Source organism: Chaetura pelagica, unplaced genomic scaffold (genome assembly GCF_000747805.2).
Source record: "Chaetura pelagica isolate M959 unplaced genomic scaffold, ChaPel_1.0 scaffold158, whole genome shotgun sequence".
NCBI classification, from domain to species: domain Eukaryota; kingdom Metazoa; phylum Chordata; class Aves; order Apodiformes; family Apodidae; genus Chaetura; species Chaetura pelagica.
In genome coordinates this window covers 11523-17544 of record NW_009954182.1, presented here as the reverse complement: position 1 = coordinate 17544, position 6022 = coordinate 11523, and the positions used below count along the sequence as shown (strand labels likewise).

The 6022-nt window shown below is 53.0% G+C and overlaps 1 pseudogene; it reads right to left on the bottom strand.

Annotated features, from left to right (window-relative positions):
• Window positions 1-2708: 2708 nt before the first annotated feature.
• LOC104393414 lies at window positions 2709-4856 on the bottom strand (annotated as a pseudogene).
• Window positions 4857-6022: the final 1166 nt, after the last annotated feature.

Sequence of the window (6022 nt, the reverse complement as noted above, 5' to 3'; positions counted from 1 at the left end):
CTGCATCCAACTGCTGCTGCTGCTGACTCCAGGAGCCCAGTTTGGGACTTTTCTGGGGCTGCCCTGCAACCTTGATGGTGATGTGACCTTTACTGGGGAGGAAACATGATATCGCTTTTGTAGATACTTGTGTGTTTTGTGATACTATGTGTGTACATATTTCATTCTTTACTTTCTCTCTCTCTCACACACACACAAACACACACACACTAACTTTCCTGCCAGGCTCAACTACCTTTTCGCTCCATTGATTCTACACCTCTCCCTCCGAGTGTGCATTTAATAAGCCCATAGTGCCTTTGAATCACTTTTCTGATATACACCTAGCCAACCTCTCCTGAGTCTTGATCCCTCAGTTTGTGTTGACCCTTAATAAACCAATTAATTCGCAAACTAAACATTGGTCTCAGTAACAATTTGTGAGCATGGTGAGAGGGTACTCTGATCTACCCTTTAAGATATGGTCCCACAGTGGCCGTTCCTCTGAGAGAGGCGAACGCCACGTGTGACCCTCGGGCTCATTCACAAACCTCTCCACAGTGTGGGGGGGAAGTCACGGAAGCACCTGACAGCCAGGAGCCCCGATACCAGCCCGCGGATAGGCTGGATGTCAAAGTCCTTACCCAGCAATTAGTACAGATCTGTGCTCTTTCCAGCTCATTTATTTCCTCTTGCTCTTCAGCCAGGTTGCTGTTTCCAACGACTTGTCCCCAGGACTGGTTTTCCCCCCTGCCTTGCCAGCAGCCCAGCCTCTGGACCCACTTCCCCCTGGACATAGAGTGGGGCCACACAGAAAAGAAGTTGGAATTGCTCTCCAAAAGAAGGCAGGATGGAGGGAGGTGGTTAGGTGCAGGGCTCAGGCAAACAAGCAAACCAAACAGCAACTTTTGTGCCACTGGCTCCTTGATCCCCCCTTCTCTCCATTTTCCATGCTTATACATCCCCCTCAATTTCCTTGACTCCTCCTTTTCTCTGTGCTTGTCTCCTCCCAAACAAGGGACCTATCCCTGAGTAGCTTTTCCCCCTTGCTCCCAGGTTTGCTACATGAGTGAACAGATGTGGTGCTTCAGGTGCTGTTGCCTAGGTCACCTTGGACTTCCATGGTATTCCTGATGCTGTTTCCTGGGCACCACCACTGTCCCTGCCAGACTCCTCTCCCCAAAATCACCCCAGCTCTTCCTTCCCTTCTCTCTGAAGTGTGGCCACCTCTTCATATCATTCCCTGCCTGTGAGATGTGGCTCTACTTCATGGCGCTGTTAACTCCTGTCAGTGTCTCACTGGGTTTGCTCTGCTCAGCAAACTCAAACCCTTGCCATGCTCAGGAGGTCCCAGAATCTGTTCAGGCAGCTGAGGCTTATGCCATCATCAGGCCCCAGTCATCAGCCCCTATGCCTTAACGCAACCCTCAAAGCTCCCTGCATGTCACATCATTTTTTCCCAGCCTCTTCCAAGTCTCCATGTGTCTTCTCCACCCTATGGTTGTTCAGAGCACCCTCCTCTTTGGCCAGGCAGGGTTTCAGCCCTCTTGAGTGACTTTCCCTGTGTGCCCTTGTGTGAGAGACCAGCCCTCTGGACCTACTTTGGGAAATGATATCCCACAGTATCGAAACCCCATTGTAGCCCCTGCTCATATGCAACCCAAAAGGCCTGCCTGGGAAGATGGAAACTGCAGTAATGGCCTGCATACAGCCTTGGGTCTGCATAGATGAGATAATTGTGAGGATTGAGATAACAACGATTGTGGGGCGGAGGAGGCGGAGGTCCACTCCAGCTGCTCTCACATGTATGGCTCAATCACATGTACTCATTGTGAAATCAAGATTCTAGGCCTATAAAATAGGGGGCTGCAATGGTGGGCTGGGGGAGTTTCATCGACACTGACTATTGACACCGACCCTCCTCCGTTGGCTGGACCAATGACGCTGGATCCAGGACTGGTGATTTTCCTCTCCTCTTTATCTCTCTCTTTCACTCGTCTCCCCCCACCCCCTTTCTGTCACCTTTTTCTTCTCATCCCCTTTTCCTTTCTTAATATATGTATATATGCGTGTGGTTTTGTTTAGGTTGTTCAATATCAACTCCTACTAGTGCAATAAATGTGTTATTTGTTATAAACAGACCTTGTGTGGTGCTGCACCTTAACCTGATCAAGGAGTATTGGACGGTCCAACCTTTTGCTTGGACCGTAACACATTTACTCTCTCTGGGAAAATATCAGGTCTGAGAGAAGCATTTTGGGCCCAGCCACACCTCGGCTCCTCTCTGAAGGAAGTCTAGAAACTAAGGGGGTTCAGTCCTAATCTCCCTGGGCTGCCCAGTCTGAGTTATGACATGTACAGGACTGGATCCAGATGCACTTAGAGTCCTCTATTGCAGCAGGAGTTTAGAAAGCAAGGGGGTCCAGTTCTAGCCTTCCTGGGATATTAAATCTGGGCTGTGTCACCTTGTCTGCCTGCAGCCTCTTTTTGCAGGTGTCTGGTGTGGAAGTCCTTGCCTTGCACAGGAGACTGAACTGGAGTGGTGCAGGGTTAGCTGTGAAAACTGGCACCTTTATTTCAAGAACTAAGTCAACACATGCATTTGAGTGCATTCAGGGGAGCATGGACAGGACAGAGTAGGCCTTTGACATCAAAGCTGCCTTTGGATCAGCAGGCATTGCCCCAGAAGGAAATTGCCATAGAACACTGCAGCTTGCACTGGATCCTCTTCATTCAGCAGCCCTCCCTGCTGCACGGAGTCCCAGCTGCACCAGGATCCAGTTGTAGAAGTGCTGTGTGGAGACATAAACTCCGGGCTGTCTTGCTCTTGCACATCCCCCCCCCCAGCTGGTCAATCCAACCAGCCAGAAGTAGTCACGATAGTTATCTTTGCAGACCAGAGGGCCACCACTGTCACCCTGCAGCAGAGGAGAGAGAGTGAAGGTGGTGTTGGGTGACCCCTGCCTGCAGTATAGGGGCTTCTTACAGCATCTGCCTGAGCTGTGCTGGCTGCACAGACAGGCTCTGCTCAAGGGCTGGAGATGACAGAATTGTGTCTGGGAGGAGGCTGTGGGGCTCTCTGTCCTGCACAGAGCTCCCGGAGTGGTGGAAGATGGAGGTTCCAGGATTGGGATCTGTACCCATGGGCTGCCAAGAGAACTGGCTGGGCCTGCTGGGCCTCTGGGAGAAGGGGGCACTGAGCTGTGGTTGGGAAAGGGGAGGTGAGTCCCAGCAGTGGTAGGGACCCAGGGGAGGGTGACTTATCAAGCAAAGCCTGCGCTGGAGTCCCTCTGGGGGCTGTGCCAAGGCTGCCTGTGCTACTGGGGGGCACTTGCAGGTCCCTCCTACCTGGCAGGTGTCGATGACACCCAGTTCGTAGCCAGCACACAGGTTGTGCTGATGGATTTCCCCTCTGTACCACCAGCTGCTGTTACAGATGCCAGTATCAATGAGGTGCACCCTGGCCTCCTGCAGGACATCACTCTTGTTTACAGAGGCTGCTGTGAGCACAGAAAAGAGTTAGCACCCTGCAGGAGGCTGACAGTACACTGCCCCTGTCTGGGCAAACCCCTTCCCTAGGGCTTGGCTTTGCCTCTTGAAGGCATCTGCTGGTGCTCCCCTTCTGTCTTGTTCTGGGCAATGGGTCAGGCCCACCTGTCTCTGGGCACACGTTCCCCACAGCCTGACTCTGGCTTTGGTCCCTGTTCTCAACAAGCCCAGCCCGACTCCCCAGTGTGCCCAGCTGGCACTTGGGAAACGAGGACTTTTTGGGAACTCACATCTGGCAGTGGTGGCGCCCCAGCCACTGACGAAACAGTTTTTCAGCTCTTGCACTCTCAGCGACATGTCAGGCACACAGGCCAGCTGTATGTAGGAGCTGCACTGGACGGGCTGGTCCAGCTCCAGCAGGGCAATGTCATTCCAATGCTTGGCTGCCAAATAGTGCTCATGGACCAGGACCCGCCTGATGTTGCGCACTTGGACCTCAGAGCCCAGCCGAGACAAGCGGTTGGCCCCGATCACCACGCGCCATGAGGAGATGTAGCTGGAGGGCAGATGGAGAGACCGTCAGGGGAAGAGGAGCCCCGAGATGCAGCAGCCCAGCAGCTCCTGCCTTCTGCCTCCCACAGGAGAGAGGGAAGCAGCACTGCCGAGAGTGCGGCTGCCCTGGCCTTCAGCTCCAGGAACGTAAGGCTGGAGGCTGCCAGGAGGGAGGGGGACCAAACCAGCTCTATCCTGAGAAGGCTACCATCAGAGGGCCCAAGCACTGGCCATGCTGCAAGGAGATGGGATGGGAGGAGGACGTGGTGCTGCGGATGGGGCATCTGCTTGTGCTGGGGGGACATCCTCCTTCCTGGTCCTCCCTACCTGGCATTGATGAAGCAGTGGGCTGCTGAGATGACCCACTGTGGGGTGATGAGAGACCCTCCACATATGTGAGCTTCAGGGCCTATTGACCAGGGATCCTGGATGCTGACGATCCAGGGCCAGGCCCCCCGCCGTGCATTGGTGCCACCCACAACGCGCCACTTGCCGAAGGAAGAAGCCATGGGCCGGAGCCCACAGGTCCTGCAACCAGAAGCCCATCAGTGTCCTGCTCCATGGGCTGCTGCTAAAGGTCAGCCCTCTTCCCTCCCCACAAGGTGCTCGTGCACAGTGGGGCCAGGGACCCCATGGGCTGTGCATCTGTCCTGCCTGTGTCTGCTTGGACCAGTTGTGCAGCAGCCGGGTGCTGGCAGGCCCTGAGGCTCCCCATGGGCTTTGGGAAGCTGTGGCCACTTTGGGACAAATGGGGACCCTCCACTGACCCCCATGAGGGCTGCACAAGCTCCTCCCCAGAGCCCTGGGCACTCACCCACAGTTGTCCCATGTGCCATGCACGGGCCAGCCCAGAGCCAGCAGGATGAGGAGCAGGAGCAAAGCCATGTTTGCCAGCGGCACGTGGCAGCAGCACAACCCAAGGACTGGTGCCAGCAGAGCAGCAGCTAGTATAGAACTCACTGTGCCCTTGGCCCAGGGCTGATGTCACAGGATGCTGGGCATGGTGGCATTCCATCCCTGCATGGAACACATGAGGGGTTCCAAGTTCCATCTAGGAACTGAGAGGGAATCTGGGAGCAGGCCATCCCAACAGACACCCTGCTGGGTAGTCTACTGTGGGATGAGGGTCACATCCCTGCTGATAGCAGGAGCAACCACCAGTGGCATCAAAGCTCCTCGGAGAAGTTCTCCACCCCCTGCTCTCTGCAGCCACCAGGTCCTTCCAAATAAACATGAGGGAACACCACTGCTACAGGCAGTGTGCACATCAGGTGGGGAAGGGTCAACCTGGCTCCAGCCAGAGAGAAAAATGGGGCAGGGGGGCAGAACAAAGGGACAGAGAGAAAAAATAAGAGACAGGGAGCAGGACAGAGATGAAGGGGAAAAAAGCCTGGGTCAGGCAGCAGGATAATTAGACCAAGGTGACAGGCTATGGAAAAAAAACCAAACAACTCATGATGACAGTTTCATTTGGATAATTCCTGTGGTGACTGCCTTCATAGTTATTCCAGCTGGTAGAATTACACCTTCAGTAAAATGTAGCAAACATAATCAAATACAGTATCTGTCTAGTTTCTTGTAAGTGTGGGGAAATGCTTTTTAGAAATAGTGGTATACTTTCATATTTAGTTGAAATTATCGAGTTAATATTGATTTTCATCCATTCCTAGACCAGATACAATACACATCAAAATATCCTGGCATAAGCCTTAAAGTTGCTAGTTAAAAAATACAGGCAATGTGGTTTGTGCACACAACTATTTGCGTCAATTTAACACCACTTATTTGGGCTTGCTTGTACCTATTGCTACTTTCAGCCACTCTAAACAATGAGATACTGTTCATTCCCTTTTCCATGAAGCCTGATCTTCTTCATTAGAGAAAAGCAATACTTACCAGTATGAATTTGTCACATTTCTACTTTGTCTTAGGTGCAAACAGCTATGTAAAACCACCTGCACAAGAGCCTGCCCAAACCCAAGTGTTCAGGATGTTGCAGGGG